Raw genomic sequence first — 27,500 nt, 5'->3', positions numbered from 1 at the left:
ATGCATTGCAATACCGGATCCGTCTTTCCGGTTGTCATCCAGAAAAACTAAACCGGTATTTATTTTTTTCTAATTTTTAAAGGTCTGCGCATGCGCAGATTGGGAAACCAGATCCGGTTTTCCGGAACACTTAGTACCGGACCAGGCATTAATAAATTTCAATGGAAATTAATGCCAGATCCGGCATTCCGGCAAGTGTTCAGGATTTTTGGCCGGAGAGAAAAATGCAACATGCTGCTGTATTTTCTCTGGCCATAAAACGTAAGAGGGACTGAACTGATGCATCCTGATGCATACTGAACGGATTGCTCTCCATTCAGAATGCATTAGGATAAAACTGATCATTTTTTTCCCAGTATTGAGCCCCTAGGATAGAACTCAATACCGGAAAAGAAAAACGCTAGTGTGAAAGTACCCTTACACTGACACTACGCCAATCAGACCCTGTCTGTGGCAGGGCCTGATAGGCTTCCATCGCTGACAGACGCAGATGCCTTTGTAAGACTTCCGGCTGCCATCGGCACCCCAGCATTACATCGCGGAGAGCAACTGGAGTGAGTGAGGGAGTTCTCCTTCTCCACAAATCCCTTAGATGGGGCGGTCAGCATTGACCTGTAACGAAGGGGTTATATAACCGGCACTAGAGTTATCTCCGATGCCGGCAGTTACAGCAGGAGCCTGGCTGTCAGTAACTGCCAGGCTCCTATCGTAATCGAGCGAGCACAGCATCACTGCGCCGTACATGTACGATGCTTCATGGGATCTCCTTGAGTGCTGCGCCGTAAATGTACGTCAGATGTCGGGAAGGAGTCCATTCATCTTCTCTATGGGACTTCAGGAGATAGCCGAGGGCTGTACTCAGCAGTCCCTGGAACTCCCATAGAGGTGAAAGGAGTGGCAGGAGCGACAGTGCGAATTCTCGTCCTGCCACTCTGTTTGTTTTGGGGGGTTTGAGAGGTAAGGGGTCCCTTTTCTCGTGATCGGTGGGAGTCCTGGTGTTAGGACTTTCACTGGCATAATGGTTATCCCCTGTTCTGTGGATAATTTGTAACAACCAGAATACCCCTTTAAAAAAATCAACTATACAGAGAAGCAAAGCTACTGCTGAAAAAGTACAAGGGTGCGACCACTACACTGCAGTATAGTACATCTCACCTTGACATACATGCAGCATGGGTTATAATCATTGCTATTAAGTGCCAGTCTTGTATATGCAGAATGAGTGCCATTTGGAGAGGCATGAAAGTGCAGGACTGGAAATATGTCAACCACCCACCCAACTACCCACCCACATTGCCTGGCATTTGCCTTGAACTTTCTTTAGATGATTGTATGCAATACGTTGTCCGCTAAGCAGCTTCTAAAAGCTCACAAGGGAGCATTTGTCTTTTATGCTTCTCTTTATTCTAAATAACTAAAGTGTCTGCTCTCTCTTTATTTTCCTAGGAACATCAAGACATCTGTCTATAGGTTCTGACTTCTGTCTGGTATTGCAGCTCGATTGGGGTAAGATGCAATTCCTGACACTGCCCATAGACAACAGTGGCGCTGTTTCTGAGAAAACAAGCAAGCCCTTTTTTTTCTAATCCGAGAAAACCTCTTTTAGGACATTTCTATTATCTTGTATGCCTTATGTGTTCTCTTGCGTTATGTAATATGTGGCATCAATATAATATAAAGGGAAATATAAATGTCAAGCCTTTGTCCTTCCAGATAACAGTGAAATACACATTGCACAATACTACATGAAGGTTGTCCCTAATCAGTATGTGGCATGGGTTATTAGGGTGCTGCACAATGTGGGTGTCTAGCATGGAGGAGCTTGCCCTCCTAATGCCTCCAGTTAGGGTACTCTGCACATGTATACAAGGGGGTAGTCTCCTACATGACTGGATCTGCTTGTGCATGTTCTGAAAATGATAATATATATGATGACTCACACATTGAACTGCATACAGATGCAATATTTTGTCTACATCCATTAAAAACCCTCGTACGTGTCCCACACATAAAAGCATTGGTGAGTATTCAAGGAGAGCATGTGGACCGACACTGTCCTCCTTCTCTTGCTTTGTGGCCCTCAGCTCTGATGAACAAAAAGGGATCCTGAGCAGGGGACCACTCTATGGTGTTTATATGCCTATAAGAGGGTCAGTTCTGTGTGTGACCTGATAAAGGGACCCAACTTGAGAATTCTACAACAAAGTGACCTTGTGTAAAATTTTACTCCAACAGGGGCACAATGCTTGATAGTTACAGTCACAATAAGTACAAGGCTTGGCGATTCCAAAGTGACAGACAGAAACAGTCTCCCTTGGAGGCCACACTACATAATGGTTACAATCTCTCTGGAGGGCACACAGTGTATTGGTCATAGTCTCTTTTTGAGGCACACAGCATAATGGTTACAGTATCTGGAGGGCACACAAAATATTGGTCACATTTTTTCGAGCGCACACAGCAGTCTGAACAGGCAGCCGACATGAAATGAGCTTGGTGGGGCACCTTAGGTTGGCACGCTCCCCCATTCCCCAGGGTTTTTCTGAGCCCACAGTATAGACACTCTAAAGAAAGTGGTCCAGAAAGGTTATCAACACTTCCAGGACACCTCTGTTTAAGGGTTCTCCTCAGACATGGTAGTCATAAGCAAGGCCACAACCAGTGCTGGTCAAGACGTCAGGATGGCATTCCACTACCTAACAGGACCAGTAAGGGGACATAACTACTTGTGGGGGCACTAATGGGACATAAGTACTGTGGGGTGGCACTAAGGGGGTATAACAACTGTGTAGGGGTACAAAGGGACATAATTACTTTGTGGGGGAACTAAGGGACATAACTAATGTGTAAGGGCATTAAGGAAACATAACTACTGAGTGGGGGGTACTATGGAGTTATAACTACTGTGTAGGGGCATTATAGGGGTATTACCAACTGAGACAATGGGGGAATATCGCTAGGAGATGTCCCCATTGTCTGATAGGTGCGGGTCAGTGCTGGTCAAGATGTAAGGACAGCATTCCACCACCCAGCAGGACCACTAAGTGGGCATAACTACTGTGTGGAGGCACTAGGGGGACATATGTACTGTGAGGGCACACTAAGAGGGCATAACAACTGTGTGGGGGCAAAAAAGGGACATAATTCATTTGCGGGGGAACTAAGCGGACATAACTAATGTCTAAGGGCATTAAGGTGGCATATCTACCGAGTGGACACTATGGAGGGTATAACAACTGTGTAGGGGCTTTAAGGGGCCATAACTACTGTGTGGGGACACTAAGGGGGTATAAGTACCGTGTGGGGGCATAAAGGGGACATAGCTACTGTGTGGGGACACAAAGGGGACTGGACAGAATTCGGCATGTATAGATTGGCATTGGGCAGAGTTAGAGGTGTGGCTTAGTGTCAAAAAGATTGCCGCAAACAATGTCCCTCCTTGGTCTTTTTTAAAACTGTTAGGCATTATATGTTTTCCTTGCAATGTAAGTGGTCCTAGGTCAAGAGTGAACCATTGTCCCAATTGCCCTATTATATCTTTAGTGTAAGCCTCAAATGACTCACTGGAGGAAGGTACTCAAACAATGGCTTAAAGGGGTTTTCCAACATTTTGATATTGATGACCTATACTCAATCAATTAATATCAGATCTGTGGTGTCTGACTCCTGGCATCCCCGTCAATCAGTGCTCCAATGAGTGTGGCGGCCTCCTTGCAGCCTACCAAGCATAGCGGCTGTGCTTGGTACTGCAGCTCAGCCCCATTCACTTGAATGGGACTGAGCTGCATCGATGCCGATAAAAGTGACATCACTGGCCTAGCAAGAGCGCAACAGCCTCTTCAAACAGCTAATCGTCAGGGGTGCTGGGAGTCAGACCCCCTCCTGATCTGATACAGATGACCAACCCTAAGTATAGGTCATCAATATCAAAATCTCAAACAACCCCTTTAATAAAGGGTGGGACGAGGGTTGGGCAGCCATCTCGGACATCAATTAAGGAGAGGGGCAAAAGTTATAGATGGCACATTATCCAACCCCAACTTTGGCCACCAAAAGAGCTTGTCCCATACCAGGCCCATTTATATGAAACATATTTCCCTACGTGAGATACTGAAATATGTCAGAACCATACATTAGGCAGTTCTGGGAATGAGGTTATGTTGAGACACTGCGGTCTGATAACACTACAGTGACTTCTCGCACGACCCTGGCATCGCTTGATAACACTGGCTGCAAGTAGGCGTGCAGGAGAACAGCTGAACACTTACTAGCCGTGACGTGAGAATGAAATGGATGACATGGACTGACTCATATTAATAGAATGAATGGGTACATGGGGGCGTCACTTCACAAATCTAAGGCTTCAGTCCTCCCCACTCATGTTTCTAAAACTGGGTGCATTTTTCTGGAATTACAATTTTTTTTATTTTAATACACACTAAGGTGGTGCTGCCTTGCTAATGCTCCTTTCACACTACGGTATGTTTCATTGACCCATTTACCACATGTGGCAGGAGCTTTCCAAACAGATCTAAAGCAAACACTCCCTGGACGAGGCCATAGGGTGTCATTTTGGCCTGTGCTCAGTTGGTGTACATAGGGGGCTGCTGGTTTTTATTTTTTTGCTGTATGGAATAGCGCAGCAAACTGCACTATTCCATACAGATTCATCCAGTAGGGAAACGTGGTATATATATTTTTTGGATAGAGAGGGGAGACGCACTCATAGGAAGGACCATACGGCAGGTAGCAGAAGGTACAGCAGGAAGGCTTACCTCAATAGGTTGTGCTGAAAGGCATAACACACTAAGGCCTCTTTCACATGACCGTATGGCTTTTTCAGTGTTTTGCGGTCTGTTTTTCACAGATCCGTTGTTCCGTTTTTTGTTTCCATTGTGTTTCCATTTCTGTTCCGTTTTTCCGTTCCGTTTTTCCGTATGGCATATACAGTATACTGTAATTACATAGAAAAAATTGGGCTGGGCATAAAATTCTCAATAGATGGTTCTGCAAAAACGGAACAGAATACGGAAGACATACGGATGCATTTCCGTATGTGTTCCGTTTTTTTTGCAGACCCATTAACTTGAATGGAGCCAAGCACCATGATTTCCGGAGAATAATAGGACATGTTCTATCTTTTCACGGTACGGAAATACGGAAACGTAATGCATACGGAGACACTTCAGGTTTTTTTTGCTGAACCATTGAAATGTATGTACCGCATACTGAACTAAAAAAACGGCCAGTATACTGAACGCAAAATACTGTCGTGTGCATGAGCCCTAAAAAGCAGTGGTTATATCTAGAAGGCTTGCTGCGCGTCCTGGTTGGTGTCCAGCGGGCCAACCCTACAGCCAGGTATGCAGGAGAAGAAGGCCCCGCACGCTGCTCGTTGTAAGAAGGTAAGTATGACACGGATTGAAGTGATAACAGTTGTTTATTGGGATGCCAGATAATGTGTTTTGGAGCCGAACCGGCTCCTTCTTTACATCACCTCCCTAAGTGGCATCCCTTAAAGGTATATGTCCAAGGTTTCCATCTGGCAGAAAACAAGGATGCACAATGCAGAGAGCAGAGTGCAAGGGGCCTTATTTTGCAGAATACACTTAAAGGAGTTCTGCAGTTCTTTTTAACTGATAATCTATCCTCTGGATAGATCATCAGAATCTGATCGGTGGGGGTCCGACACCCAGGATCCCCGCCGATCAGCTGTTTGAAATAGCAACGGCAGTCCAGGAGCGTAGCGGCCTTCTCTCTGTTTCTCTTAGGCCCAGTGACGTCAAGACCAGAGGATAGATCATCATCTTTAAAGGGGTATTCTGGTAGGAGAAAGTTATATAACTACCATTGGGACCCCCACCGATCACAAGAACGAGAGCTCCATACCCAGTGCCCCCCAGAAATGGACAGAGTGCCTGGATGTAAATGTTTAACTGTTTAACTTTGCGTGTCCTGGGCGTTGGGAGAACAATGACAAATGGGAATGATAGCAATAGGTGTACAGAGGTAATAGGTGCACAGAGGTACCATTAAAAGTATGGCATGTAATGATCCTTTCTGCACTGCAAGTGAAATTGGACATTGCATCCCAAGACTAGGGTGGCAAACTACAGGTGTCCCATTGACCTCATGCCACCGCTCTCAAAGGCTATCATGGGAATACTGCAAAACTGCAATGGAGGCTGGAATGGTGATCTGTCCTCTTCAGCGATGAGTCCTGTTTTTGTCTTGAAAGATTGGTCTGGAGCCCACGTGGGCATCACCATGAAGAGGCCTTCACAAAGTAATGTCACACCAGACCTACTTCCAGGATTGCTGTGGGGGCCGCACCCCTCTATACTTAATTTCAGGTACAATAGCTCGGCATTACATTAACATGGCCATGGAACCAGTGATATATGGCTATTTCTCCAAAGTGTCCCATAAGTCGTTTTTCAACAGGACAATGCCAGGCCACATGTTGCTCATGCTATTATAAACAGCCTGCGTGACCTAAATGTGCTTCCGTTGCCTTCAGCGTCTCAAGGAATTAAAGCAATAGAATGAGACAGAGGACATGGGACTACAAGGATAAAGTAAAGGAGAGGTTGGCAGGTTTAGAGGGTAGAAATGGATGTTGTACATTAATTTTTACTTGAAGAGACAAGTTTCCCATTCTTCCAATCTTTAGTTTTTACAATCTGACGTTTTGTCTCTAAGATGGGAATTCAATACTTCCTATGCTCACTGGTGGTGGTTTGTGGTCCACAGCATGCATACCATGGCTGGTCAATGAGAGGACACAGGCTGAGTGGTAGGCCATTATTTAGACATGCCTAGTTTTACACAAAAATTGGTCAGGGAGACCTATGGCTAGCTAGTGTGCAGATGTGAACACTTGGCCCTACAGATGAGTAGCTGGGGCAGACGGGCCTGGCTGTGATGTAACATTGGGGGCAGTTTGGTTATGAGAAGTCATAATGAATTGTACTCATCAAATTTGTAATATTACTGTTACATAAAGGGTTGCTGACACCATATTGGATTGTCTTGTGTATTTATTGGGTTGGGTCTACCGCTGGGAGGGGGCAGGTGTAATTTATATGTGCACCAATATGCATTTAAAGCCGCTCAAACACATTCAATAGCAATCAGCCCAAAAAGTGGCAAAGCCTAATTTTGTGGATGTTTGAAGCCAGTATATTGGATTGCTGGACTTGAAAAATCACCCACTAATACTGGGAATACACATTTAATAGCTGTCTCTAGACTCCATCCCAGCTTCCCCATACACATACATGTTCGCTTTGGAGAAATCTCCCGGGAGAACAAAAGGATTGGTAAAAATATTCATTTTGCCTGATCCTTGTGTATCCTGACATCATCTTTTGGGGGAAAGTTGGGAGCTCCTCACACATATTAGAGTGTCGGACGAAATATCGGTGGGTTTGGCCTACAAAAGACTAATGTGTATGGCCAGCTTAAGACAATTACACAAAAAAGCAAGATGTTTATCTCTCAAAACCATAGTGCTGCTTTAAATAACCTTGCTAAATTGATCTCAGCAACAGCTGCCAAATTCCTTGACTACCAGAAAGTGTCAGTGAAGGACAGTTCAACCCGAAATAGTTGTGCACCCAGGACAATAGGAAGTGCTACTAGGGTCATATAGTCATTTGGTATCAGCAAATATATATAAAAAATTCTACTGATGTTTGTGTTGTGTAAGATATATGTGTAATCATTTAATGTACAGTACAGACCAAAAGTTTGGACACACCTTCTCATTCAAAGAGTTTTCTTTATTTTCATGACTATGAAAATTGTAGATTCACACTGAAGGCATCAAAACTATAAATTAACACATGTGGAATTATATACATAATAAAAAGAGTGAAACAACTGAAAATATGTAATATTCTAGGTTCTTCAAAGTAGACACCTTTTGCTTTGATTACTGCTTTGCACACTCTTGGCATTTTCTTGATAAGCTTCAAGAGGTAGTCACCTGGAATGGTTTTCACTTCACAGGTGTGCCCTGTCAGGTTTAATAAGTGGGATTTCTTGCCTTATAAAAACCATCAAGCGCTACAAAGAAACTGGCTCACATGCGGACCGCCCCAGGAAAGGAAGACCAAGAGTCACCTCTGCTGCGGAGGATAAGTTCATCCGAGTCACCAGCCTCAGAAATCGCAGGTTAACAGCAGCTCAGATTAGAGACCAGGTCAATGCCACACAGAGTTCTAGCAGCAGACACATCTCTAGAACAACTGTTAAGAGGAGACTGTGTGAATCAGAGGAGACTGTGTGACTATTCCTATACACCCCAGTGAGCACCAACTTCACTTACCCTTTATATACACAAGCTATATAGCCTATTACTATTCACATTGTGCCGCACTGGCATCTCCCCTTTCGCCATCACTAGAATTGCACTTAAAGATGATATATGACATTATTTCATATATATTCTAATGAGTATTATCCTTCATCTCTTTATTATCTCTATATTTCTTATGTCCCCTTTAAATCTATCCATGTCATATGTAACCTATTACGTCCATACATATGACAATGAATATATACATACAATCATTAAATATAGGAGACATTATCCGGATACTGGACACCCATAGCTATTAAGTTAGACATATGTGAATCCTATATAGAAATAAATGGATCCACTCCGGCTTTTATCAACACCCAAGACACCATACAGATCCCTCCCCTATAAATAGGGTGGTGATTAGGAATACTGTCTGCCACTGATGAAGGTGCAAGAGTGCACCGAAATGCGTTTGGTCCTTATCCAGACAGTAGCTTGACCCACATATGGTATTACAGTTACAATCTGTTTTATGAAGAAAATCTGCCAAAGTTACTAACAGAATTGGCCACAATAGTTGGCTACAACAGGTGACGTGCCTAGTCAGCTGACCGCAGTGTACGCCCAGAGTCACGTGAGACGCCACCTTCTGCACCACGTGGGACGGAACTAGAGACACCAGAGACTCTCCCCTAACAACGCGAGACGCCATACTCTACACCACCTGGGACGCTGCCAGAGATACCGGAAGAAGGAGACTCTACTACAGACAAGAACAGCTGAACAAGTCGACGTGCGCACCAACGCTCCCCAGGATCCGATCACCGCCAGTACACACCATCAACCGGGATAAATCTCCGATGGGGTAAGACTGTCTCAGCTTGAACATATATTATATTGCTTCCACCTACTCGAACATAAAAAGGAACTGGAACATCACCTGATATTATTACTTCAGGTTGCGGTTACAGTACATTTACCCTTGATACCCGGACACAACAAAGAACTATAACATCACCTGATATATTTGTTTTAGGTTGCGGTTACATTACAATCTATCCTTTGATACCTGGATACCTAGACCATATTTAGCGTGGCACACACAGGCTCACTCTGGTGGATATCACACACTATATTATTTTATTATACTAGACAGACTGATCACCTGTACTAGTATCAACTTTTAACATATAAAAACGTGTGATTTACATAGGACAATTGTGGCTCAACCAACTGTGGTTCAAATAACTTTGACTCCACCCATTTGAGACCACTTACGCCACTCAATTGGAACTATACTTCCACACCGCTGTGGTGTATAATTTTATAATTATAGATTTTATCCTAAATAAATAATCTATATGTATCCAGACATTTGAGTGCCCTCCATTCTTTTATTAATTGTTTACCTACCCTTTTGGCAAAAGGTGCTGCCTATCTGGAGAGAGCACCTATCCGTGAATTTTTGACAGTAGAGCCTCTGTATACTTTATCTACTACTACTTCTGTGTGAATCAGGCCTTCATGGTAGAATATCTGCTAGGAAACCACTGCTAAGGACAGGCAACAAGCAGAAGAGACTTGTTTGGGCTAAAGAATACAAGGAATGGACATTAGACCAGTGGAAATCTGTGCTTTGGTCTGATGAGTCAAAATTTAAGATCTTTGGTTCCAACCAACGTGTCTTTGTGCAGAAAAGGTGAACGGGTGGACTCTTCATGCCTGGTTCCCACCGTGAAGCGTGGAGGAGGAGGTGTGATGGTGCTTTGCTGGTGACACTGTTGGGGATTTATTCAAAAATGAAGGCATACTGAACCAGCATGGCTACCACAGCATCTTGCAGCGGCATGCTATTCCATCCGCTTTGCATTTAGTTGGACCACCATTTATTTTTCAACAGGACAATGACCCCAAACACACCTCCAGGCTGTGTAAGGGCTATTTGACCATGAAGGAGAGTGATGGGGTGCTGCGCCAGATGACCTGGCCTCCACAGTCACAGGACCTGAACCCAATCAAGATGGTTTGGGGTAAGCTGGACAGCAGAGTGAAGGCAAAAGGGCCAACAAGTGCTAAGCATCTCTGGGAACTCCTTCAAGACTGTTGGAAGACCATTTCAGGTGACTACCTCTTGAAGCTCATCAAGAGAATGCCAAGAGTGTGCAAAGCAGTAATCAAAGCAAAAGGTGGCTACTTTGAAGAACCTAGAATATGACATATTTTCAGTTGTTTCACACTTTTTTGTTATGTATATAATTCCACATGTGTTAATTCATAGTTTTGATGCCTTCAGTGTGAATCTACAATTTTCATAGTCATGAAAATAAAGAAAACTCTTTGAATGAGAAGGTGTGTCCAAACTTTTGGTCTGTACTGTATATCACAGTTAAGGCCTTTTCACATGGGCTGATGCACAGGCAATTATTGAGAACAAACTAAATGTTCCCTATAATTGCTTATTGTTGAGCAGAGAGGAGAGCTGCATTTACATGCAGCAATCATCCACTCTGTATAGGGGCTACTGCGATCATTCATCCCCATACAGATTCAGTGTTAGTCAGCAGCAGACCCCTGTACAAGAAGCAATGTGCTGCCTTCAAACAATGATTTTCTGTGCCACATAAAGGATGCGATCACCCAACGAACAAGAATTTGCTTGTTAGACACGTGATCAGCAGCACCACTAAATGTGGAAAGTATTGGGAACGTGTTCCAATGATTATCCCAATACTTGGCCTGCGTTAAAGGGCCTTTGGGGTATGTGCACATAATGGGCCCTAGATTTCTGCAGCAGATGTACAGCTTGACATGACATGGATCCACACATGGATTTAGCCCCATTCGATGGGGCTGATCCATGTGCGACCACCCAACATCGTTTCTAACTGGAATCCACAGCAAGAATTTACATGTTGATTCTTTTTTTTCCGCAACATAGATTTCAAATCCGTATGAACTACTGCGTGCTTTCCTATAGCAATCAATGAGGCATGGAATACATGCAGCTTTCAAGTGGATTTCGGCATGGATGTGCACATATATACAGTATATAAAGATGAATTAAAAAAATTATGGTTTACTAACCTTTATGAGAATGCTACCTAGGGCATTTGTACCATAAACATAAACCACCAGTTGCTATGGTGCTATTGAGGAGAAGGGGCCCAGCCAGGGGCGTAACTACCATAGCGGAAGACCATGCGACTGCTATGGGGCCCAGGGCAAGTGGGGGCCCAGTCTTAGTTGGGATCATCCCCTCTTCTACTGGGGGTGAAAACTTGGTCAGGACTCTACCCTCTAAAGGAACATCTTTTAGCAATTGAGGCAGTGGAAAAATGGCCCAAGGGTCATTAAAAAGGGTTTAGGCAGAAATTCTTCTGTCCTGTGTGGTTTGATCCTTGCTATGGGGCACTTACTTCTCTATGTATGCCACTGGGCCCAGCTCTGGTTGGTGTACCACCTTTGCTACTGGGTGGTGAGCACCTGCACAGTACTGCCCTCTACCCTCCTGCACTGTTAGCAAACAAGGGAGCATTAGCCCTAGGGTGAAGGAAAAAGCAGGGAGGGGGAAAGAAACGCCAAGCCATTTTGTCCTAGGTGGGGAAACCTAGAAAAATAAAAGGGCAGACCATTTAAATCTTTGCAGTGGGACCCCTCTCTTTATCTATGCCACTGAATGGTGCCTGCATAATTGGAAAGATGAATGGATGATTGACAAACTATACAACAAGATGGACCAGACATCTAATCTCCATATTTAAGAGAATTGTGCTTCACACAAATTTAGTATTTTGCGCCCACGCTGTACAGTTTTCCATGTATTTCCAAAGTAAGAGTTGGACACACAGGTATGTATGATAACCTGCTGCTGCCATGGCGAAGCATACCTAATTCTGGCTGGGTAAGGTGAGGAGGTCACGTGATGTTCAGACAGAAGGTGGTGAGAAGTAGCATTTTTGGTGATGTGGGACTTATTAAAAGTGTTCTGTGTGGTCTTTTGTGCAAGTTAGGGTTAGGATTAGGACCAGGGTTGTTGAGACAGTGGACATGGGTTCTGATAATCATTCGGGACTAGATTCTTCTAGAAGACCCATGCAGTATAGGTCCATGCATTCTAGGCACAACTATCAATGCTGGTCTCCACTTCCTGGTCCCGCCTCGGCACACAGGAAATGGAAGGATATGCCTCAGACAGTGATTGGCTGAGAGGTCATCTCCTGCCATTTCCTGTGTGTCAAGCAGGGTCCAGGAAGTGGGGACCCAGTAAGAACAGGAAAAGAAGGAGATAGGTGAGGGTAAGTTTTGATTCTTTTATTTTTTTTAATGCCATTCTCAGTTCACAAGATTTTGCCCGCTAGACAACCCCTGTAAGACTCTGTCAAGTAGGCTGAATCTATCTCATCCCATCTACCAGTATCTAGAAAAAAAGAACCCATGTAAATCAGTTGCCATGTAGCCACAGCTTCATAAAATAACGCACTCTAAGGCCCCTTTCACACGGGCGAGTTTTCCATGCGGGTGCGAAGCGTGAAGTGAACGCATTGCACCCGCACTGAATCCTGACCCATTCATTTCTATGGGGCTGTTCACATGAGCGGTGATTTTCACGCATCACTCGTGCGTTGAGTGAAAATCGCAGCATGCTCTATATTGTGCGATTTTCACGCGACGCAGGCCCCATAGAAGTGAATGGGGTGCGTGAAAATCACATAGCATCCGCAAGCAAGTGCGGATGCGGTGCGATTTTCACGCATGGTTGCTAGGTGACAGTCTATTCACTGAATTATTTTCCCTTATAACATGGTTATAAGGGAAAATAATAGCATTCTGAATACAGAATGCATAGTAAACTAGCGCTGGAAGGGTTAAAACAAAATAAAAAATGGTTTAACTCACCTTAGTCCACTTGATCGCGGCCCGGCATCTGTCCTTTGTTGAATAGGACCTGTGGTTAGCATTGCAATAATTACAGGACCTTTGATGACGTCACTCCGGTCATCACATGGTATACGTCACATGATCTTTTACCATGGTGACGTACCATGTGATGACCGGAGTGACGTCATCAAAGGTCCTGTAATTATTGCAATGCTAACCACAGGTCCTATTCAACAAAGGACAGATGCCGGGCCGCGATCAAGTGGACTAAGGTGAGTTAAACCATTTTTTATTTTGTTTTAACCCTTCCAGCGCTAGTTTACTATGCATTCTGTATTCAGAATGCTATTATTTTCCCTTATAACCATGTTATAAGGGAAAATAATACAATCTTCAGAACATCAATCCCAAGCCCGAACTTCTGTGAAGAAGTTCAGGTTTGGGTACCAAACATGCGCGGTTTTTCTCACGTGAGTGCAAAACGCATGACAATGTTTTGCACTCGCGCAGAAAAATCGTGCATTTTCCCGCAACGCACCCGCCTCTTATCCGGGCAAAAAATATGACGCCCGTGTGAAAGAGGCCTTAGGCTACATGCACACATTTAGGATTCATGTGAGGTGAATCCGCAGTGAAATCCACAGGTGTTCGCAGGCAAATCTGTGCGGTCAATCTGCATCAATTGGTGCGGATTTGCGTGCAGATTTGGTGTGGATTCGGTGCAGATTTTTCGCATGCAGATTTTACTAAGTGAATAAAGAAAATCCGGTCAGGAAAAATAAAATAAATTGACATGCTGCGTATTTTAAAATCCGCACCGCAGGACAAAATCCGCATCGTATGCATTGAGAATTTAAAATTATCATAGAATACAATGTACATGACCTACGGTGCACAAATCCGCATGGAAAATCTGCACACAATCCTGATGGTGTGCATTTAGCCTAAAGGTGCTTATGTGAATCTACAGTTGCACAATGACAAATGCAAAACCATTGGCGAAATATTGTCCGACAATGTCAGAGTTTGTGTAGCCGAGAAATTGTAAACACGTGAAACACCATGTACACATGTGCCTCCCATGTTACCACTAAGGGCTCATGCACATGAACGTATTTTTGTTTGTGGACCATATGCGGAACCATTTATTTAAAATGTGCATTCCGTTTCCGTATGTCTGTTCCGCAAACAATAAAACATGTCCGCATGTCCAAAGATAGGACTGTTCTATTAGGGGCCAGCTGTTCCGTTCCGCAAAATACAGAATGCACACGGACGTCATCCATATTTTTTGCTAATCCATTTTTGCGGACTGCAAAATACATACGGTCGTGTCCATAAGCCCTAATAGAGATAACAAGTTATGCTGAATTGGGATCCACCATAATGGAATAGTGCGACAATCACCGTGCATAATCTCACCATGGAGCCCTCACACACAGTACTAGACTAATTTCAGCAATGAGAAGATACTTACATTTTTCTGTTAGGCCTCTTTCACACTTGTGTTGTCCGGATCCGGCGTGTACTCCACTTGCCGGAATTACACGCCGGATCCGGAAAAACGCAAGTGTACTGAAAGCATTTGAAGACGGATCCGTCTTCAAAATGCTTTCAGTGTTACTATGGCAGCCAGGACGCTATTAAAGTCCTGGTTGCCATAGTAGTAGTGGGGAGCGGGGGAGCGGTATACTTACAGTCCGCGCGGCTCCCGGGGCGCTCCAGAGTGACGTCAGAGCGCCCCATGCGCATGGATGACGTGCCATGCGATCACGTCATCTATGCGCCTGGGGCGCCCTGACGTCACTCTGGAGCGCCCCGGGAGCCGCATGGACGGTAAGTATGCTGCTTCCCCGCTCCTCGCTACACTTTACCATGGCTGCCATGGTAACCACTCTAAAAAAGCTAAACGTCGGATCCGGCAATGCGCCGAAACAACGTTTAGCTTAAGGCCGGATCCGGATCAATGCCTTGCGGCAAGTCTTCAGGATTTTTGGCCGGAGCAAAAAGTGCAGCATGCTGCGGTATTTTCTCCGGCCAAAAAACGTTCTGGTCCGGAACTGAAGACATCCTGATGCATCCTGAACGGATTCCTCTCCATTCAGAATGCATTAGGATAAAACTGATCAGGATTCTTCCGGCATAGAGCCCCGACGACGGAACTCTATGCCGGAAGACAAGAACGCAAGTGTGAAAGAGCCCTTACTCATTTCTTTAAAAAGAAGTGAAAAATTACAACTCAATCATTTTACTTACTTCTTTCCAACGTTTCCACAACATTTTAGTAAGAAATGTGTTTGTGCAAATCACCTTCAAAGTAAATATCCGCCTATTATCATCATGTCCAGAGATATGGCAATAGGGGTTAGAGTGGCAGCAGACACACCTGGGCACTAATGCCTGTTGGAGCCAAAGGTCCATCTGCCACAGAGGAAGACTCCAGCATTATATATAGCACATGGACAGTTACTAAGTTTGTATTTGGGCCCAGGAGTAGAGATAAGCAAATCGATTCTGAAATTCAGGAATTTGACCCACATTTTCCCAAAAATTTTAAAAAAGTTTGGGCTTGAAAGAATTTGAATATTTTGTGCTTTGTTTAGGAAGAATCAATAGAGATACAGAGAGAAAGGGAGAGAGAGAGAGATGGAGAGAGAAAGAGGATAAGAGAGAGAGAGAGAGGGAGATGGAGACAGGAAAAAAAAGAGAGGGAAAGAGAGAGGAGATAGAGGCAGGGAGAAAGAGAGTAAAAGAGAGGGAGAGATGCAGGCAGGGAGAGAGGGAGGGAGATGGAAGGATGGAAAAAGAAAGAGTCAGAGCAAGCGAAAAAGAATGAGAGGGGGGAGAAGGAGGAAGGGGGAAGAAAGAGAGAAGGGGAGAGAGGGATGGAGAGAGATGGAGGGAGGGAGAAAGAAAGAGAGAGGGGGAGACAGAAAAAGAGGGAGGGAGGGAGGGAGAAAAGGAGGGAGAGAGGGAAAATGAAAGAAAGAGAGAGAGGGAAAGAATGAGAATAAACAAGAAAGAGAGACTTTTCCAGGCAATCGGGCACTTGCAATTTGGGTCACATTTATTCAGAGTCGAACCAGGTGACCCATTCTACTCATTCAGAACGGCATTTTCTTCCAGTTACTATCCGCTTTTAAAAAGGACAGCATTCGGACCTATACAAGTCAATGGGGTATCCACACATCCGTTTATTTAGCTGAGCTGTGTGCTCTACGTAAGGGGCGCTGACTGCACGTCCTATTCTGGTCCGCTTTTGCTGATCAGAATAGCCCTTTCTATTGATGGAAGTGAGAAAAAGAATGAAATGCGCACGGAAGCTATCCAATGTTCACAGATCCTTTTTTTGGAGACGGAAAATTGGAACACAGTTGTGTTAATGAACTGTAATAAAGAGCTTGAAATCCAAACACAGACATAATATAAAAGGATTATTTACCACGCATGGAAAAAAGATCACATGAATGACCCTCCTCTGACTCATCCTAACGTAAAATTTTACTAGATAAATACAATATGGTGACAAAATGATTCCTATTACATACAATGGCAATAGTACAAACGTGGTCCATCTTATGGTAGTAACAGTTCCCCGAATTGGTGGTGTAATGGTAACGTGAACCTTTTTCTTCTCAGCTTCTTATTATGCAGCTTGTCTTAATGGCTTTTTTTTTTTTTTTATGGTGTTATCAGTACTAAGGACATACACCCAGAGAGGGCTTTCCCCACCCTCGTGATGCTGCGTCATGCTTTCTTGAGAACCAACGCAAGTATTAGGTCACAGTTTTCTACAAGTCGCCTAAACCTGGAGAATGCCAAGCTCATTTGTCAGGAGATGGCATCATTGATGCAACAATCTCATCACTTATCAGCAGCACATCTCGCCATGTAAACAGGAGATATGCTGCCAACAGACACAGACTGCATGGGGCCGAACGATCATGCGAACAATGTGCCCTTGTAAAAGGACCCTCAAACATCAATGCTGGGATTAGGGATTACACTTTAAAGGGGTATTCCCATCTTAGATATTTATGGCATGTGCCACCTATGGAATCCATCCTATGTCCAGAATAGAGGTCCCTGGCTGCTGTAGTGTAAAGCCCCCTGGCTGCTGTATCCAGGAAGAGAATAATGACAGAGGTGGCTACACTGTCTATTGACTTCTATGGGAGATAGAGCGGCAGTTTCTGGGACTCCCATCAAAGTGAATAGAAGGAGCCATGCACACGGGCAGCTACCTCTACATTCATTCTCCCTCTGGATGCAGGAACCAGCAGCCACCTTACTGGGCAGGACTGTGGATGGGGAACCCTCGTTCTGGATATCGGTGCAGGACACACATTTATTATTTATGACCTATCCTCTGGATAGGCCATCAGTTTCTAAGACGGGAATAACCCTTTTATTTCTGTATAGATTCCTAAATTCATAAAATACTTGCCAACTCTCCTGGAACATCTTGGAGGCTCTCAGAAAAAGGGGAGACCTTGTGGACTATTAGAGGTTTTTGCAAATTTACCACACAGGACTGTTTTTTCCTGAAAATCAGCCCTCCACGAGAGCTAACTTATGTGGCTCCGTAGCAGGATGCTTAATCAGGTGCTCTAAAAAGGCTGCGATGTGTCACCAAAAGGGGCTTGATGCACCACGAAAGGGATGGGGACTGTATGTAAGGGGATGATGCCTTGGAAAATGGGCTGTTTTGTGCAATTCAAAGTGGCCATCAGCCGCTGCTTTTCCAGTTGAAATCAACAGGGAGGTGGCTGCTTGATCAGCTCTTTCTGTAACTCCACAGACACGTTCCGACATTACTGATATGAAGCAAATGTCACTCTTCACTAATGGTCATTTTACATGGACCGACAATCTGGTCAATTATCATTCCCGATAATCAAGTGTAAAAGGTGGTGGTGATCACCCGAGGAACGAGCAAACACTTTCAGGTGGTACCTAAAGTCATTGTCCTGTGTTAACAGCGATCTGCTGTCCAGAAACAATGAAACTGTATGGGGACGAGCAAACACTATAGGTAAATGCAGCTCTCATCCCCCTGGCGATCAGGTAATTATCGGGAATGTCTTTTGACATAAATACTTGCTAATATGGTGCAAGTAAAGCATAGATATTATAAGAATTTTTTTCATGACTGCAATCAATGGTTGACTTCAAACTGCCTCCTCTGCATCTTGCAACTTTGTGATCCTACAAACAGCTTTATCACCAGTTAACAGTTCGTGGAGCTCGGCCTTATCTGTTAGCCACTAGTTCTAGCCCTCACGCCCTTCAGAAGACTAGTTATCAAAAAAAAAAGGCGCGTGGAGGATTTGGCAGTTGTCTTAATCTTGCTTCTTGGCCACAATAAAGAGTTTAAAAAATAACCACAGTCCATCCACCAGTTGTAAGGAAATGCTTATGGACAGGACACTCCTGGACAACTGCCTGGGCAGAGCTAAATCTGATATTTAAAAATTTCTGATAATATCGATGCTTTATTATAATGGAGGAGTCTGCATAATGGAAGAAAAGCTTCAGCACAATTAACGTCCGTGAGAAGGGCTGGACCAGTGTCGGATTGGGGTATCTTGGGCCTACCAGAGACAATTATTCTCCAGGCTCAATAAAATGTAATAGGTTTTGAATATAGAAGTCGACCCTAGTGACAAGTGATTAGCTCCCAAGGCAGCCAAATGGGTTTTTTCTCCTGGACCTTTGGGGTCCAGAATGGTATCAGAGCCTGGGCCCACTGGAGAATCCTATGGCGTTCTGGTGGGTCATTGACACTGAGGTGGGTGGACAAATCCTGGGGTAAGTATGTGGGATTTATCAGATTTTGAGTCAGTGTTGCCATGATTTGTGCCTATCAAATGTCACAAAATGGTTGATAAATGTTGTGCATATTTAAGTCTAGCACTTCTGTCTTGTGATGTCATTTTCTACACCACCTCTTTACCAGAGTAAGATTGAGACAATTTTTGGAACTTTTTAAAAGTCTCAGTCTGAAAATCTGACTTTAATCAATTTGACAGGCTACTCACTCATTCTTTTTAAGTGGTGTAAAAAATGCATAATGAAGCAACATTTTCGCCTAAATAAGCCCAAATTGCTGCAAAGCCACATGTTGTGACTTTCTAATGCCAGGTAACGCAGCATTCAAGATGAAGTGTAAATCAGATAGCAAATTCTCTTAGTCCTTACACCACACCTCTATCACAGATTCCACGGTGTTCAACAGTAAAACTAGACGGACAATTTGGCAAAACATTCCGATATAAGTCAATAGGGTATATTGGGAACAGCTGGTGTCACAGCATAGTGCAGGAATGGACTGGAAACATAAAGCGGTCCGGGTCCAAATTATCAAGAAGTGAGGCCAACACAAGTAGGGAGGGGCAACTCAAGACGGGACGGGGTCAGCATTACAATAATGCCACACACAATATACTGCCCCAGCAGAACCAGATACCACAGTGCAGCACAATATACTGCCCCAGCAGAACCAGATACCACAGTGCAGCACAATATACTGCCCCAGCAGAACCAAATACCACAGTGCAGCACAATATAATGCCCCAGCAGAACCAAATACCACAGTGCAGCACAATATACTGCCCCAGCAGAACCAGATACCTCAGTGCAGCACAATATACTGCCCCAGCAGAACCAGATACCTCAGTGCAGCACAATATACTGCCCCAGTAGAACCAGATACCTCAGTGCAGCACAATATACTGCCCCAGCAGAACCAAATACCACAGTGTAGCACAATATACTGCCCCAGCAGAACCAAATACCACAGTGCAGCACAATATACTGCCCCAGCAGAACCAAATACCACAGTGCAGCACAATATACTTGCCCCAGCAGAACCAGATACCACAGTGCAGCACAATATACTGCCCCAGCAGAACCAGATACCACAGTGCAGCACAATATACTGCCCCAGCAGAACCAGATACCACAGTGCAGCACAATATACTGCCCCAGCAGAACCAGATACCACAGTGCAGCACAATATACTGCCCCAGCAGAACCAGATACCACAGTGCAGCACAATATACTGCCTCAGCAGAACCAGATACCACAGTGCAGCACTAAATACTGCCCCAGCAGAACCAAATACCACAGTGCAGCACACTATACTGCGCCAGCAGAACCAAATACCACAGTGCAGCACAATATACTGCGCCAGCAGAACCAAATACCACAGTGCAGCACTAATATACTGCCCCAGCAGAACCAAATACCACAGTGCAGCACAATATACTGCGCCAGCAGAACCAAATACCACAGTGCAGCACAATATACTGCCCCAGCAGAACCAAATACCACAGTGCAGCACAATATACTGCCCCAGCAGAACCAAATACCACAGTGCAGCACAATATACTGCCCCAGCAGAACCAAATACCACAGTGCAGCACAATATACTGCCCCAGCAGAACCAAATACCACAGTGCAGCACAATATACTGCCCCAGCAGAACCAAATACCACAGTGCAGCACAATATACTGCCCCAGCAGAACCAAATACCACAGTGCAGCACAATATACTGCCCCAGCAGAACCAAATACCACAGTGCATCACAATATACTGCCCCAGCAGAACCACATACCACAGTGCAGCACAATATACTGCCCCAGCAGAACCACATACCACAGTGCAGCACAATATACTGCCCCAGATGAACCAAATACCACAGTGCAGCACAATATACTGCCCCAGCAGAACCAAATACCACAGTGCAGCACAATATACTGCCCCAGCAGAACCAAATACCACAGTGCAGCACAATATAATGCCCCAGCAGAACCAAATACCACAGTGCAGCACAACATGCTGCCCTAAGAGAACCAAATACCAAAGTGCAGCACAATATACCGCCTCAGCAGAACCAAATACCACAGTGCAGCACAATATACTGCCCCAGCAGAACCACATACCACAGTGCAGCACAATATACTGCCCCAGCAGAACCACATACCACAGTGCAGCACAATATACTGCCTCAGCAGAACCAAATACCACAGTGCAGCACAATATACTGCCTCAGCAGAACCAAATACCACAGTGCAGCACAATATACTGCCCCAGCAGAACCAGATACCACAGTGCAGCACAATATACTGCCCCTAGCAGAACCAAATAGCACAGTGCAGCACAATATACTGCCCCAGCAGAACCAAATAGCACAGTGCATCACAATATACTGCCCCAGCCGAGCCAAATACCACAGTGCAGCAAAACATGGGTATCGGCCACGTGGGTTCGCATTTTACGGACCGCACATGGCCAGCCCTGTGATAGAAATACCTATTCTTGTCCGCGATTGCGTGCAAGAATCGGACATGCTCTATTTTTATATTTTTGGGGGAAAAACTACAGGACTATGGATGCGGACAGCACACGGTGTGCTGTCCATATCTTTTGCGGCCCCACTGAAATTAATGCAAAACGAATGCAGACCCAGAACTATGGACGTGTGAATGGACCCTGATAGTGTTAGAAATAGACATAAGGGGAGAGTCCATCTGCCCAAAATGTGCCAAATATATTAAGCGGCACAGGCCTCTTAATACATTTTCTGTATCTGATGGCAGTGCCCCATACTATCAAATCTACGCCAGCTACGAGCTAGCGTAGATTTTAACCGTCATTTATGCTAGTTTCTGGCGTAAATGGTAATAAATCATGCGGGCTGTGGAGGACATACCCCCTTTCACTAAACCCCACTCACTTTCCCTCAAGACAAGTGAAGAGTCACAAATTATAGCGAAATTTTGGCATGCTCCATAATTAGAACTTTTTTTATGCCAGAATAGTGGTGTAAACACTTTAATAAATGTCCCTCAGAGTGCACATGAAAGAAGCATGTGACAACCATAATGTGCCGCAATAAAGAGAAGAAAAGTTTAGCTTTTTCTACAATAATAACAGATTTTTCTACAATAATAACCAGTATTGTAACTTCATTAGGAAGTATTAAAGAGAACTTCCAGTTACATAATAAACTGCAGGTGAGAAGTTTTCATTTGTGGGGCGTCCACTGATTCCTAGAATGAAGGGACCAGCAATGTTCTGCCGGGCTCCATTGGTTTGCAAGTTCCTCTAATGCACATGCTGTGGCTCCTTCTTTCTAGTGATGGGTTGGAGTTGTTCTGGTTCATTGGACATGTCTGTATAATACAACTTAGGCCTCATATGCACGACCGTTCAGTTTTTTGCGGTCCGCAAATCGCAGATCCGCAAAAGAACAAAGCCGCCCATGTGCCTTCTGCAATTTGCGGAACAAAACGGGCGGCCCATTGTAGAAACGCCTATTCTTGTCCGCAAAACAGACAAGAATAGGACATGTTATATTTTTTTTGCGGGGCTACAAAACAAAGCAACGGATGCGGACAGCACACGGAGTGCTGTCAGCATCTTTTGCCGCCCCATTGAAGTGAATGGGTCCGCATCCGAGCCACAAATACTGCGGCTCGGATGCGGACCAAAACAACGGTCGTGTGCATGAGGCCTTACATGTGAGTTTACCTACACAAGATGAAGACTATAATACTTGTTCACCTTAACCCTGGGTTCACACCTGAGCGTTCTGAAAGGAGCGCTCTGTATGCGCGATTGTACCGGCGTTTACAATCGCGCATACAGAGACAAGCGAACGCCCATTGTCGCGCGTTCCCGAAAGTCTATGTACGGGAACGCGCGACAAAACGCCCCAAAGAAGCTCAAGAACTTTTTGGAGCGTAGGGCGTTTTTCAGCGCGTTCAAACGCGCTGTAAAACGCTCAAGTGTGAACCAGGGCCATAGGGAAGCATTGGTTTTCATGTGTTGAGCGTTTTACAGCGCGTTTAAACGCGCTGTAAAACGCTCAGGTGTGAACCCAGCGTTAGTGTAGGCTTTGAGTGTATCTGTCCAAAATCTACAGAAAAACCCACATGAAATTGTGCAGGTTTTCCTGAAAAAATGATGTGGCTGTGCCACAAATTTCACCCTCTGCATTGCAAAGAGTGAAATCCGCAATACATACTGCAACATATATTCACATGCTTCAGGTTTAAAGGGATTCTCTGGGGTTAGCACTTAGGCCTCTTCCTAGGCCAGGGATTACACGCTCGTCGGTCACATGGCCTAGGCCCGACTCCCATTCAGGTGAACAGGGCTGAGCTGCAATACCAAGCATGGCCACTATCCAATAAACAGCGCTGTGCTTGGTAGACTGTGAGAAGGCAGAAATTCAGACAGAAATTGATCACATCTCTGCATGCATAAACAAACCCTCCAGGCCCTTTCACACAAGCCAATATCTTGGGAACGGATGTTCATTCGAACGGGCGTTTCCGATAACTGGCCTACATAAATATACCGGCGAGTCTTCACACGTTTTTCGGCTTACCTGATCATTTATGCTGCAAAAATCATAGTTTTTTGGCTCTGTGTACACAGGAACGTGCTGCTGACAGACAATAAATCTGTACGGGAATGAATGATCGTAGTCCAGAGCATTAATCTCCATACAGAGAGTCGATGAATGCTGCATGTAAATGTACTCGCGATCACCCGACAAATGAGCAGATACTCGTTTTTCGGCTGACCTGATCATTTATGGAGCACAAAACAGCATAGATTCTTGCCTCTGTGTACACAGGAACGTGCTGCTGACTTAACAATAAATCGGGAACGAATGATCGTACTCCAGAGCATTCATCGACAGAGTCGATGATCGCTGCATGTAAATGCAGCTAACGAACTGGTAAGGATCAGGAATGAGCTACGTTCCCAGTCATTGCTCACTCTATCGGCTCAGGCAAAGGATCTTTACAGTAATCATGATTTCAATAATCCAAAGGGGCACAGCATTTAGTATCGTAACTCATCAGTTTAGTAACTAGTGGGAGACTCAGATCACAAATGTCATCATCCAACAAGAAAGATAAGGGTGAACAATCATAACGTAATACACTCCATCTGATAAGATAAGATAAGATGCCTTTATTGTCTCTGTACAATACAATGTAATACAATGTACAATACAATGAAATGTTGTTTGGAGCAATCCTAGATGCCATGGACAGAGGAACAAGAACTGACATTTTAACTAAAGCATTACATCTGCACTGACATTATATGAGTCCTATGTATTTCATACATATGTATATGAGTCCTATGTATTTCATACATGCTCTGCCGTATCACAGGCTACCATCAAGTCACATACAGACGTGGACAAAATTGTTGGTACCCTTTGGTCAATGAAAGAAAAAGTCACAATGGTCACAGAAATAACTTTAATCTGACAAAAGTAATAATAAATTAAAATTCTATAAATGTTAACCAATGAAAGTCAGACATTGTTTTTCAACCATGCTTCAACAGAATTATGTAAAAAAATAAACTCATGAAACAGGCATGGACAAAAATGATGGTACCCCTAACTTAATATTTTGTTGCGCAACCTTTTGAGGCAATCACTGCAATCAAACGCTTCCTGTAACTGTCAATGAGACATCTGCACCTCTCAGCAGGTATTTTGGCCCACTCCTCATGAGCAAACTGCTCCAGTTGTGTCCGGTTTGAAGGGTGCCTTTTCCAGACTGCATGTTTCAGCTCCTTCCAAAGATGCTCAATAGGATTGAGGTCAGGGCTCATAGAAGGCCACTTTAGAATAGTCCAATTTTTTCCTCTTAGCCATTCTTGGGTGTTTTTAGCGGTGTGTTTTGGGTCATTGTCCTGTTGCAAGACCCATGACCTGCGACTGAGACCAAGCTTTCTGACACTGGCTAGTACATTTCTCTCTAGAATTCCTTGATAGTCTTGAGATTTCATTGTACCCTGCACAGATTCAAGACACCCTGTGCCAGACGCAGCAAAGCAGCCCCAGAACATAACAGAGCCTCCTCCATGTTTCACAGTAGGGACAGTGTTCTTTTCTTGATATGCTTCATTTTTTCGTCTGTGAACATACAGCTGATGTGCCTTGGCAAAAACTTCGATTTTTGTCTCATCTGTCCACAGGACATTCTCCCAGAAGCTTTGTGGCTTGTCAACATGTAGTTTGGCATATTCCAGTCTTGCTTTTTTATGATTCGTTTTCAACAATGGTGTCCTCCTTGGTCGTCTCCCATGTAGTCCACTTTGGCTCAAACAACGACGGATGGTGCGATCTGACACTGATGTTCCTTGAGCATGAAGTTCACCTTGAATCTCTTTAGAAGTCTTTCTAGGCTCTTTTGTTACCATTCGGATTATCCGTCTCTTAGATTTGTCATCAATTTTCCTCCTGCGGCCACGTCCAGGGAGGTTGGCTACAGTCCCATGGATCTTAAACTTATGAATAATATGTGCAACTGTACTCACAGGAACATCTAGTTGCTTGGAGATGGTCTTATAGCCTTTACCTTTAACATGCTTGTCTATAATTTTCTTTCTGATCTCTTGAGACAGCTCTTTCCTTTGCTTCCTCTGGTCCATGTCGAGTGTGGTACACACCATATCACCAAACAACACAGTGATTACCTGGAGCCATATATATAGGCCCAATGGCTGATTACAAGGTTGTAGACACCTGTGATGCTAATTAGTGGACACACCTTGAATTAACATGTCCCTTTGGTCACATTATGTTCTGTGTTTTCTAGGGGTACCATCATTTTTGTCCATGCCTGTTTCATGAGTTTATTTTTTTACATAATTCTGTTGAAGCATGGTTGAAAAACAATGTCTGACTTTCATTGGTTAACATTTATAGAATTTTAATTTATTATTACTTTTGTCAGATTAAAGTTATTTCTGTGACCATTGTGACTTTTTCTTTCATTGACCAAAGGGTACCAACAATTTTGTCCACGTCTGTATATCTATTTGGAAGAGGCCTGACCCTAGAGTCACTTATATGGTGCTAAAATACTCTCACAATACTTCAGCATGGCGTGCATTACAAAGTTACTTCACTACGAGATCCGTTCAATGAACACTCAATACTATCGCATAGGGCACCTTTAATAAACAAGACAATATATAAATGATATATAAAAACTAACTTAAAACCAACTAATAGGTAATACTAAAATAAAAACAAAAAACTTTATTAGGTATAAATGATTAAAATGGGTGGAAGAGACCCCCTTAAATATAGTATACTATATTTAAGAGGGGCTCTTCCACCCATTTTGATCGTTTATACCTAATAAAGTTATTTTTTTTTTTCATTTTAGCATCTATCAGATCTGTAAGTCCTATTCAATGGTAACGCAATGGTGACGTGAACCTTCAACTAATAGGCAATAGCATCAATGTCTTACAACAGGAAACATAGTAAGAAAATGTAGTAATATTAATACCATTTATTTACCGTATCTTAACCTAGAAATAATTTATTTATATAGATGAATATTTCATAAAAATGATCAGATTAGGGCCAATATATTAGCTATAGAAAAATCACGCAGCCTAACAGGCAGACAAAATCAAATACACTTTCATGCAGAGTAGAAAGAAAAAAAGCAATAAAATGTAATAAAAATAATGAAATAGAAATAAAAGCGCACAGACCACAAAAAGCACATAGAAAATGTACAGTTCCCCGGGTGGATGACCTCGTCCAGAAATGTCACTCTAGAAACGAAAGATCATAAAGAATAGCAAATGAGCCTTTACCTTGTTCCCTGCACTCCAGCCCTTACATGGGATCCAATGGCACCACCACAATGGAAAAGATGAAGTCAAACTTAGGGACAAAAGGAGAAAGGACAGCTGAAAAAAAAAAAAAGGTCACCAATGCACGGCACTGTACATTTTGCAGACACAAGACACACCCCGTGTTCCAAAATAAGATTATCAGTAAGTGAGCAGGGACATTCCTGCGCTGAGATACTCTCTCTATAAGGGAACGCGTACAGTCAGCTGTGGAATGGCATGAGCACGCTGTCAGTCACTCTTCTGGCAGGACACATCAGCCTAAGCGGAAGGCAAATGCATTTCTTATGGGCAACATGAAAGAGCAGCCTCCAAAAAATAGCCTAGTAAAGCTAGGTGATGACTCCTGTGATAGCTTGCAAGCTATATATTTCACCCAGCTTTTCCAGAAACAGATAAAAGTCTCAATAAAAAAATAATAATTAGAGGACGAGAGGACAGGTGAAAGGTTTACATTTACTGGTGCACGGACATTGATTGACACAAAATTTACAATGACCTTACATACACTAAAATGAAACCAAAAAAAGGAACTTCCATGCTTTTGATTCGGCTTAGGCCTCATGCACACGACCGTTGTGTGCATCCGCGGCCGTTGTTCCGTTTTCCATTTTT

The 27,500-nt window shown here is 43.9% G+C and overlaps 1 protein-coding gene across 1 annotated transcript in view; it reads right to left on the bottom strand.

The window, feature by feature from the left end:
* The window catches only part of LOC122921461 (spectrin beta chain, erythrocytic-like), a 114,834-nt gene extending 87,761 nt beyond the window's left edge, over window positions 1-27,073 (bottom strand). The window contains 1 exon segment of the mRNA XM_044271439.1: window positions 26,847-27,073. The gene's annotated coding sequence lies outside the window, so the exon portion shown is untranslated.
* Window positions 27,074-27,500: the final 427 nt, after the last annotated feature.

This window comes from Bufo gargarizans, chromosome 11 (assembly GCF_014858855.1).
Source record: "Bufo gargarizans isolate SCDJY-AF-19 chromosome 11, ASM1485885v1, whole genome shotgun sequence".
Taxonomy (NCBI): domain Eukaryota; kingdom Metazoa; phylum Chordata; class Amphibia; order Anura; family Bufonidae; genus Bufo; species Bufo gargarizans.
This window is presented reverse-complemented; position numbering and strand designations above follow the sequence as displayed.